A 12,250-nucleotide genomic window follows, 5' to 3' on the forward strand; every position below is an offset into this window, starting at 1 on the left:
TCTAAATAAGAGTCTTGACCCTCTACCATTTTCCAGATTGAATTTGAAACACTTTTAGTTTTGAAACCAAATTCGAATTCAAAATGAAAATGTAAGTGCAGTAAAAATATGTCCATTTTGTCCAAATGAAATGTTCAAACATTTCTAAATATTCCACTTGGAATTCAGTAAACAATTATTGTTTGAAGAAAATTCAAATTCAGATTCATTTCAAAAAGATAGAGCAAAACAGAAAAGAAAAAGGAAAGACAGAAACAGAAAAATAATAGAACAAACAAAGGGCCCAACTGGACCAGCCAGCCGAGCCAAGGCCTAGCTCACCCCGGACCACACACTCTCTCTCCCACTAACTGGTGGAGCCCACGCGTCAGCACCTCCCACCAACCTCCCGCACCCACGCGCGAACGTCGCCCGCAACCGTCGTGCACGCCCGCGCCCACGTCTCCAACGTCCATGCGCTCCGGCTGCACCCCAGCCCTGGCCACCGCACCTATTTAAACCCAGGACCCCCTCTCCATTTCGCCCAACCCCGCAACCCACATTTCCGCCGGTGAGACCCGTGAGCACTCCCTCTGACCTAACCGCCTCCGGCCAAATTTCGGCCAACTCCAGGCCCTACTTGAGCAACCACCACCACCACTTGATCGGTCGCATCCACGTGCACCTCCTGGATATCTCGGACGAGGCCAATACCCCCTAGAAGCCCAACTCCGATGAGGACCGAACCCCACCTCCGCCGCGAGCTTCACTTCGGCGATCACCGTCGGTATTTGACCCCCTCACCATGTCCATCGTCTTTGTTGCAGGCGTGCACGTCCATTCACCCTTTTGGTTCATCCAGATGAGCCCAATTTGGAGCGCAACGATCATGCCCGAGAGCTTCGCCGCCACGGCCATCTCCGACGAGCTCGCTCCGGTCATCTCCATCGTCATCGGCGACTGCTGAGGCCACCAGAGGCTCCAACTCGCCGCCCCACGCCCGTACGTGCCCTCTGCCGCGCAGGAAACTGAAGGAAATATGCCCTAGAGGCAATAATAAAGTTATTATTTATTTCCTCATATCATAATAAATGTTTATTATTCATGCTAGAATTGTATTAACCGGAAACATGATACATGTGTGAATGCATAGACAAACTTAATGTCACTAGTATGCCTCTACTTGACTACCTCATTAATCAAAGATGGTTATGTTTCCTAACCATAGACATGAGTTGTCATTTTATTAACGGGATCACATCATTAGGAGAATGATGTGATTGACTTGACCCATTCCGTTAGCTTAGCACTTGATCGTTTAGTATGTTGCTATTGCTTTAGTTCCTATAACTATGAGATTATGCAAATCCCGTTTACCGGAGGAACACTTTGTGTGCTACCAAACGTCACAACGTAATTGGGTGATTATAAAGGAGCTCTACAGGTGTCTCCAAAGGTACATGTTGGGTTGGCGTATTTCGAGATTAGGTTTTGTCACTCCGATTGTCGGAGAGGTATCTCTGGGCCCTCTCGGTAATGCACGTCACTATAAGCCTTGCAAGCAATGTAGCTAATGAGTTAGTTACGTAATGATGCATTACGTAACGAGTAAAGAGACTTGCCGATAATGAGAGTGAACTAGGTATTAAGATACCGATGATCGAATCTCGGGCAAGTAACGTACCGATGACAAAGGGAACAACGTATGTTGTTATGCGGTTTGACCGATAAAGATCTTCGTAGAATATGTAGGAGCCAATATGAGCATCCAGGTTCCGCTATTGGTTATTGACCGGAAACGTGTCTCAGTCATGTCTACATAGTTCTCGAACCCATAGGGTCCGCACGCTTAAGGTTTCGATGACAGTTATATTATGAGTTTATGAGTTTTGATGTACCAAAGTTTGTTCGGAGGCCCAGATGAGATTACGGACATGACGAGGAGTCTCAAAATGGTCGAGACATGAAGATTGATATATTGGAAGCCTATATTTGGATATCGGAAGTGTTCCGGGTGAAATCGGGATTTTACCGGAGTACCGGGAGGTTACCGGAACCCCCGGGGGGCTTATTGGGCCTACATGGGCCTTAGTGGAGAAGAGGAGAGGAGGCAAAGGGCTGGGCCGCGCGCCCCTCCCCCCTTAGTCCGAATAGGACAAGGAGAGGGGGCGGCACCCCCCCCCCTTTCCTTCCTCTCTCCTTCCTCCTTCCCCCCTTCTCCTAGTCCAACAAGGAAGGAGGGAGTCCTACTCCCGGTGGGAGTAGGACTCCCCTTGGCGCGCCCCCTCCTAGGCCGGCCGCCCCCTCCCCCCTGGCTCCTTTATATACGGGGGCAGGGGCACCTCTAGACACAACAATTGATCTCTTAGCCGTGTGCGGTGCCCCTCCACCATAGTCCTCCTCGATAATATTGTAGCAGTGCTTAGGCGAAGCCCTGCAACGGTAGAACATCAAGGTCGTCACCACGTCGCCGTGCTGACGGAACTCTTCCCTGACATTCTGTTGGATCGGAGTACGGGGATCGTCATCGAGCTGAACGTGTGCTAAAACTCGGAGGTGTCATAGTTTCTGTGCTTGATCGGTCGGGCCGTGAAGACGTACAACTACATCAACCGCGTTGTTTTAACGCTTCCGCTTTCGGTCTACGAGGGTACGTGGATAACACTCTCCCCTCTCGTTGCTATGCATCACCAATCTTGCGTGTGCATAGGAATTTTTTTTTAAATTACTACGTTCCCCAGCAGAAACCCCATGCATCATCGTCCTCGACCACACCCGAGCCATGCGCCGTCGTTCGTTGCCGTCTGCATCGTATCCGGCGAGCCCTCTGATGACCTATCTCCGGTGAGGATCTCCTCTGTCTAATCTCAGTCTTAGATCTTCGATCCAATGCATCTCACACACTCACTTAAATGTTGAACCATTTTCTTCTAAGTTTCGGCCGTCCGCCGTTTAGAGCCCGCATTGATATTTCCAACACTTATGATTGGAAGTCTAGCAATCATCCGCAACTACTAAAGATCATTAAGGTAAACCCCAACCATAGCATTAAGTATTAAGTCCTCTTTACTCCCATACGCAACAACCCACTTACTCGGGTATATGTTTCAGTCACTCACGCAACCCACTAAAAGCGAATCATGAACATATTGCAACACCCTACAGCGGGAATCCCACACGCTTGCGTGACACGGAGGGCACCATAGGAGAACACCAAAATAAAACATACAACTCAAACCAATCACGATCATCAATCAACAAATAGGACAAAACGGATCTACTCAAACATCATAAGATAGCCACACATCATTGGATAATAATATATAGCGTTGAGCACCATGTTTAAGCAGAGATTATAGTGGGGAGAAGAGGTTTTACACTGCTTCATAGAGGGGGAGAAAGTTGGTGTTGACAGTAGCGAGGTTGTTGGTGTAGATCGCCGTCACGATCCTTGCCCCGACGGCACTCCGGCGCCACTAGGAGAGAGGGGAGAGACCCCCCCCCTTCTTCTTATTCCTTGACCTCCCCCCTAGATGAGAGGACAGTTTCCCCTCTGGCCCATGGCTTCCATGTGGCAGAGAGGCAGGAGTCCCTCCAATATTGGATCTATCTCTCGGTTTCTCTTATGATTCCAAAGGATACCCCCAACCGACTTACGAGGTGGCCACAAGCCCTAGGGGCGCACCTACCCCCCAGGGCATGCCCTATGAACTTGTGGGGCATGTGGACCACCTCTCACGCTGATTCTTCTTCCCAAAAATCACATATATTCCCAAAAAACTCCATATATTTTTATCGCGTTTGGACTTCGTTTGATATGGATATTCTACGAAACAAAAAACATGCAATAAAACAAGAACTGGCACTAGGCACTGGATCAATATGTTAGTCCCAAAAATAATATAAAATGTTACCAAAAGTATATGAAAGTTGTAGAATATTAGCATGGAAAAATCAAAAATTATAGATACGACGAAGACGTATCAGCATCCCCAAGCTTAATTCCTACTCGTCCCCGAGTAGGTAAATGATAAAAAGACAATTTTTGATGTGGAATGCTACCTAGCATAATCTTGATCATGTAATCTAATCATGGCATGAATATTAAGACACGAATGATTCAATGAAATATCAATTTGACATTGAAAGAATAATACAAGACATGCATGTAATTCATCATTGCCTTTCATAATAATGGAGCTAAAGGAAACAACCTCTATACACTTAATTGTGGCAAGCATGATACACTCAGTCTTCCCTACATAAAGTATAAATCATGAGCACCTTGGTGTCAAACCAGGAAATTGGATTGTACTGAAGGAAATATGCCCTAGAGGCAATAATAAAGTTATTATTTATTTCCTTATATCATGATGAATGTTTATTATTCATGCTAGAATTGTATTAACCGAAAACATGATACATGTGTGAATACATAGACAAACTAAGTGTCACTGGTATGCCTCTACTTGACTAGCTCGTTTATCAAAGATGGTTATGTTTCCTAGCCATGGACAAAGAGTTGTCATTTGATTAACGGGATCACATCATTAGGAGAATGATGTGATTGACTTGACCCATTCCGTTAGCTTAGCACTTGATCGTTTAGTATGTTGCTATTGCTTTCTTCATGACTTATACATGTTCCTATGACTATGAGATTATGCAACTCCTGTTTAACGGAGGAACACTTTGTGTGCTACCAAACGTCACAACGTAACTGGGTGATTATAAAGGAGCTCTACAGGTGTCTCCGAAGGTACATGTTGAGTTGGTGTATTTCGAGATTAGGATTTGTCACTCCGATTGTCGGAGAGGTATCTCTGGGCCCTCTCGATAATGCACATCACTCTAAGCCTTGCAAGCAATGCAACTAATTAGTTAGTTGCGGGATGATGCATTACGGAACGAGTAAAGAGACTTGCCGGTAACGAGATTGAACTAGGTATTGAGATACCGACGATCGAATCTCGGGCAAGTAACATACCGATGACAAAGGGAACAACGTATGTTGTTATGCGGTTTGACCGATAAAGATCTTCGTAGAATATGTGGGAGCCAATATGAGCATCCAGGTTCCGCTATTGGTTATTGACCGGAAACATGTTCCGGTCATGTCTACATTGTTCTCGAACCCGTAGGGTCCGCACGCTTAAGGTTTCGATGACAGTTTTATTATGAGTTTATGAGTTTTGATGTACCGAAGGAGTTCGGAGTCCCGGATGAGATCGGGGACATGACGAGGAGTCTCGAAATGGTCGAGACGTAAAGATCGATATATTGGACGACTATATTCGGAGTTCGGAAAGGTTCCGAGTGATTCGGGTATTTTTTGGAGTACCGGAGAGTTACGGGAATTCGCCGGGGAGTATATGGGCCTTATTGGGCCATACGGGAATAGAGGAGAAGGAAGTAGGCCTGCGCCCCCCTCTGGTCCGAATTGGACAAGGGGCGCAGCCCCCTTTTCCTTCTTCCTCTCCCCCTCTTTCCCCTTCTCCTACTCCAACAAGGAAGGAGGGAGTCCTACTCCCGGTGGGAGTAGGACTCCCCTTGGCGCTCCCCCTCCTAGGCCGGCTGCCCCCTCCCCCCTTGCTCCTTTATATACGGGGGCAAGGGGCACCTCTAGGAGAACAACAATTGATCCCTTGGATCTCTTAGCCATGTGCGGTGCCCCCCTCCACCATAATCCACCTCGATAATATCGTACCGGTGCTTAGGTGAAGTCCTGCGTCCATAGTACATCAAGATCATCACCACGCCATCGTGCTGACGGAACTCTCCCTCGACACTCAGCTGGATCGGAGTTCGAGGGACGTCATCGAGCTGAATGTGTGCTAGAACTCGGAGGTGCCGTAGTTTCGGTGCTTGATCGGTCGGGCCGTGAAGACGTACGACTACATCAACCGCGTTGTTCTAACGCTTCCGCTTTCGGTCTACGAGGGTACATGGACAACACTCTCCCCTCTCGTTGCTATGCATCACCATAATCTTGCGTGTGCGTAGGATTTTTTTTGAAATTACTATGTTCCCCAACAGTGGCATCCAAGCCTTGGTTTTATGCGTTGATGTTATATGCACGAGTAGAACACAAGTGAGTTGTGGGCGATACAAGTCATACTGCTTACCAGCATGTCATACTTTGGTTCAGCGGTATTGTTGGATGAAGCAGTCCGGACCGACATTACGCGTACGCTTACGCGAGACTGGTTCTACCGACGTGCTTAGCACACAGGTGGCTGGCGGGTGTCAGTTTCTCCAACTTTAGTTGAACCGAGTGTGACTACGCCCGGTCCTTGCGAAGGTTAAAACAACACTAACTTGACGAACTATCGTTGTGGTTTTGATGCGTAGGTAAGAACGGTTCTTGCTCAGCCCATAGCAGCCACGTAAAATTTGCAACAACAAAGTAGAGGACGTCTAACTTGTTTTTGCAGGGCTTGTTGTGATGTGATATGGTCAAGACGTGATGCTATATTTTATTGTATGAGATGATCATGTTTTGTAACCGAAGTTATCGGCAACTGGCAGGAGCCATATGGTTGTCGCTTTATTGTATGAAATGCAAACGCCCTGTAATTGCTTTACTTTATCACTAAGCGGTAGCAATAGTCGTAGAAGCAATAGATGGCGTAACGACAACGATGCTACGATGGAGATCAAGGTGTCGCGCCGGTGATGATGGTGATCATGACGGTGCTTCGGAGATGGAGATCACAAGCACAAGATGATGATGGCCATATCATATCACTTATATTGATTGCATGTGATGTTTATCCTTTATGCATCTTATCTTGCTTTGTTTGACGGTAGCATTTTAAGATGATCTCTCACTAAATTATCAAGAAGTGTTCTCCCTGAGTATGCACTATTGCGAAAGTTCTTCGTGCTGAGACACCACGTGATGATCGGTTGTGATAGGCTCTACGTTCAAATACAACGGGTGCAAAACAGTTGCACACGCGGAATACTCATGTTAAACTTGACGAGCCTAGCATATACAGATATGGCCTCGGAACACGGAGACCAAAAGGTCGAGCGTGAATCATATAGTAGATATGATCAACATAGTGATGTTCACCATTGAAAACTACTCCATCTCACCTGATGATCGGACATGGTTTAGTTGATTTGGATCACGTGATCACTTAGATGACTAGAGAGATGTCTGTCTAAGTGGGAGTTCTTTAGTAATATGATTAATTGAACTTAAATTTATCATGAACTTAGTCCTGGTAGTATTTTGCAAATTATGTTGTAGATCAATAGCTTGCGTTGTTGCTTTCATATGTTTATTTTGATATGTTCCTAGAGAAAATTGTGTTGAAAGATGTTAGTAGCAATGATGTGGATTGGATCCGTGATCTGAGGTTTATCCTCATTGCTGCACAGAAGAATTATGTCCTTAATGCACCACTAGGTGATAGACCTATTGCAGGAGCAGATGCAGACGTTATGAATGTTTGGCTAGCTCAATATGATGACTACTTGATAGTTTAGTGCACCATGCTTAACGGCTTAGAATCGGGACTTCAAAGACGTTTTGAACGTCATGGACCATATGAGATGTTCCAGGAGTTGAAGTTAATATTTCAAGCAAATACCCGAGTTGAGAGATATGAAGTCTCCAACAAGTTCTATGGCTAAAAGATGGAGGAGAATCGCTCAACTAGTGAGCATGTGCTCAGATTGTCTGGGTACTACAATCGCTTGAATCAAGTGGGAGTTAATCTTCCAGATAAGATAGTGATTGACAGAGTTCTCTAGTCACCATCACCAAGTTAGTAGAACTTTGTGATGAACTATAGTATGCAAGGGATGACGAAAACGATTCCCGAGCTCTTCGTGATGTTGAAATCGACAAAGGTAGAAATCAAGAAAGAGCATCAAGTGTTGATGGTTGACAAGATCACTAGTTTCAAAAAAAGAGCAAAGGGAAAGAAAGGGAACTTCAAGTAGAATGACAAGCAAGTTGTCACTCCCACGAAGAATCCCAAAGCTGAACGAAAGCCTGAAACTGAGTGCTTACACTGCAAAGGAAATGGTCACTGGAAACGGAAATACCCTGAATATTTGGTGGATAAGAAGGATGGCAGAGTGAACAAGGGTATATTTGATATACAGGTTATTGATGTGTACCTTACTAGTGTTTATAGTAGCCCCTGAGTATTTGATACTTGTTCAGTTGCTAAAAGTTAGTGACTCGAAACATGAGTTACAGAATAAACAGAGACTAGTTGAGGGTGAAGTGACGATGTGTATTGGAAGTGGTTCCAAGATTGATATGATCATCATCGCACACTCCCTATACTTTCGGGATTAGTGTTAAACCTAAATAAATGTTATTTGGCGTTTGCGTTGAACATGAATATGATTTGATCATGTTTATTGCGATACAGTTATTCATTTAAAGTCAAAGAATAATTGTTGTTCTGTTTACATGAATAAAACCTTCGATGGTCATACACCCAATGAAAATAGTTTGTTGGATCTCGATCATAGTGATACATATATTAACAATATTGATGCCAAAAGATGCAAAGTTAATAATGATAGTGCAACTTATTTGTGGCACTTCCGTTTGGGTCATATCGGTGTAAAGCGCATGAAGAAACTCCATAAAGATGGATTTTCGGAATCACTTGGTTATGAATCATTTGATGCTTGCAAACCGTGCCTTTTGGGCAAGATGACTAAAATTCCGTTCTCCGGAACAATGGAACGAGCTACTGACTTATTGGAAATAATACATACCGATGTATGCGATCCGGTGAGTGTTAAGGCTCATGACGTGTATCGTTATTTTCTGACCTTCACAGATGATTTGAGCAGATATGGGTATACCTACTTGATGAAACATAAGTCTGAAACATTTGAAAGTTCAAAGAATTTCAGAGTGAAGTGGAAAATCATCGTAACAAGAAAAATAAAATTTCTACGATCTGATCGTGGAGACGAATATTTGAGTTACGAGTTTGGTCTTTATTTGAAACAATGTGAAATAGTTTCGCAACTCACGCCACCTGGAACACCACAATGTAATGGTGTGTCCGAACGTCGTAATCGTACTTTACTAGATATGTTGCAATCTATGATGTCTCTTATCGGTTTACCACTATCATTTTTGGGGTTATGCATTAGAGACAGCTGCATTCACGTTTAAATAGGGCACCATCTATATCCGTTGAGACGACACCGTATGAACTATGGTTTAACAGTAGACCTAAGTTGTCATTTCTTAAAGTTTGGAGTTGCGATGCTTATATGAAAAAGGTTTTCAACCTGATAAGCTTGAACCCAACTCGGAAAGTGCGTCCTCATAGAATACCCAAAGGAAACTGTTGGGTACAACTTCTATCACAGATCTGAAGGCAAAACGTTCGTTCCTAAGAATGGATCCTTTCTAGAGAAGGAGTTTCTCTCGAAAGAAGTGAGTGGGAGGAAAGTAGAACTTGATGAGATAATTGTACCTTCTCCCAAATTGGAAAGTTGTTCATCACAGAAATCAGTTCCAGTGATTGCTACACCAATTAGCGAGGAAGCTAATGATGATGATCATGAAACTTCAAATCAAGTTACACAGAACCTCGTAGGTATTCCAGAGTACGATCCGCACCAGTGTGGTACGGTAATCCTATTCTGGAAGTCATGTTACTAGACCATGATAAACCTACGAACTATGAGGAAGCGATGATGAGCCCAGATTCCGCGAAATGGCTTGAAGGCCATGAAATCTGAGATGGGATCCATATATGAGAACAAAGTGTGGACTTTGATTGACTTGCCCGATGATCGACAAGCCATAGAAAATAAACGGATCTTCGAGAGGAAGACGGACGTTGATAGTAGTGTTACTATCTACAAAGCTAGATTTATCGAAAAAGGTTTTTGACAAAGTTCAAGATGTTGACTACGATGAGTTTTTTCTCACTTGTATCAATGCTTAAAGTCTATCCGAATCATGTTAGCAATTGCCACATTTTATGAAATCTGGCAAAAGGATGTCAAAACTGCATTCTTTAATGGATTTATTAAAGAAGAGTTGTATATGATGCAACCAGAAGGTTTTATCAATCCTAAAGGTGCTAAACAAACTATGCAAGCTCCAGCAATCCATCTATGGACTGTTGCAAGCATCTCGGAGTTGGAATATACGCTTTGATGAGTTGATCAAAGCATATAGTTTTATACAGACTTGCGGTGAAGCCTGTATTTACAAGAAAGTGAGTGGGAGCACTACAGCCTTTCTGATAAGTATATGTGAATGACATATTGTTGATCAGAAATAATGTAGAATTTTCTGGAAAGCATAAAGGAGTGTTTGAAAGGATTTTTTCAAAGAAAGACCTCACTAAAGCTACTTACATATTGAGCATCAAGATCTATTGAGATAGATCAAGACGCTTGATAAGATTTTCAATTAGTACATACCTTGACAAGATTTTGAAGTAGTTCAAAATGGAACAGTCAAAGAAAGAGTTCTTGCCTGTGTTGAAAAGGTGTGAAATTGAGTAAGACTCAAATCCCGACCACGGCAGAAAATAGAAAAGAGAATGAAAGTCATTCCCTATGCATCAGTCATATGTTCTATAAAGTATGCTATGCTATGTACCAGACCTATTGTATACCTTGTTCTGAATTTGGTAAGGGAATACAATAGTGATCTAGGAGTAGATCACTGGACATTGGTCAAGAATATCCTTAGTAAGGACTAAGGAAATATTTCTCGATTATGGAGGTGATAAAAGAGCCCGTCGTAAATAGTTACATCGGTGCAAGCTTTTACACCAATCCATATGTCTCTAAGTCTCAATCTGGATACATATTGAAAGTGGGAGCAATTAGCTAGAGTACCTCCGTGCAGAGAATTGTAGACATAGAATATTTGCAAAATACATACGACTCTGAATGTGACAGACCCGTTGACTAAGCTTCTCTCACGAGCAAAACAAGATCACACCTTAGTACTCTTTGGGTGTTAGCCACATAGCTATGTGAACTAGATTATTGACTCTAGTAAACCCTTTGGGTGTTGGTCACATGACGATGTGAACTATGGGTGTTAATCATATACATATATGAATATTGGTGTTAAATCACATGGCGATGTGAACTAGATTATTGACTCTAGTGCAAGTGGGAGACTGAAGGAAATATGCTCTAGAGGCAATAATAAAGTTATTATTTATTTCCTTATATCATGATGAATGTTTATTATTCATGCTAGAATTGTATTAACCGGAAACATGATATATGTGTGAATACATAGACAAACTAAGTGTCACTAGTATGCCTCTACTTGACTAGCTCGTTTATCAAAGATGGTTATGTTTTCTAGCCATGGACAAAGAGTTGTCATTTTATTAATGGGATCACATCATTAGGAGAATGATGTGATTGACTTGACCCATTCCGTTAGCTTAGCACTTGATCATTTAGTATTTTGCTATTGCTTTCTTCATGACTTATACATGTTCCTATGACTATGAGATTATGCAACTCCCGTTTACCGGAGGAACACTTTGTGTGCTACCAAACGTCACAACGTACCTGGGTGATTATAAAGGAGCTCTACAGGTGTCTTCGAAGGTACATGTTGAGTTGGCGTATTTCGAGATTAGGATTTGTCACTCCGATTGTCGGAGAGGTATCTCTGGGCCCTCTCGATAATGCACATCACTTTAAGCCTTGCAAGCAATGCAACTAATTAGTTAGTTGCGGGATGATGCATTACGGAACGAGTAAAGAGACTTGCCGGTAACGAGATTGAACTAGGTATTGAGATACCGACGATCGAATCTCGGGCAAGTAACATACCGATGACAAAGGGAACAACGTATGTTGTTATGCGGTTTGACTGATAAAGATCTTCGTAGAATATGTGGGAGCCAATATAAGCATCTAGGTTCCGCTATTGTTTATTGACCGGAAACATGTTTCGGTCATGTATACATTGTTCTCGAACCCGTAGGGTCCGCACGCTTAAGGTTTCGATGACAGTTTTATTATGAGTTTATGAGTTTTGATGTACCGAAGGAGTTCAGAGTCCCGGATGAGTTCGGGGACATGACGAGGAGTCTTGAAATGGTCGAGACGTAAAGATTGATATATTGGACGACTATATTCGGAGTTCAGAAAGGTTCCGAGTGATTCGGGTATTTTTCGGAGTACGGGAGAGTTACGGGAATTCGCCGGGGAGTATATGGGCCTTATTGGGCCATACGGGAATAGAGGAGAGAGGCCAAAAGGAAGTAGGCCTGCGCCCCCCCTCTAG

Source organism: Triticum aestivum, chromosome 3B (genome assembly GCF_018294505.1).
Source record: "Triticum aestivum cultivar Chinese Spring chromosome 3B, IWGSC CS RefSeq v2.1, whole genome shotgun sequence".
Lineage (NCBI taxonomy): Eukaryota > Viridiplantae > Streptophyta > Magnoliopsida > Poales > Poaceae > Triticum > Triticum aestivum.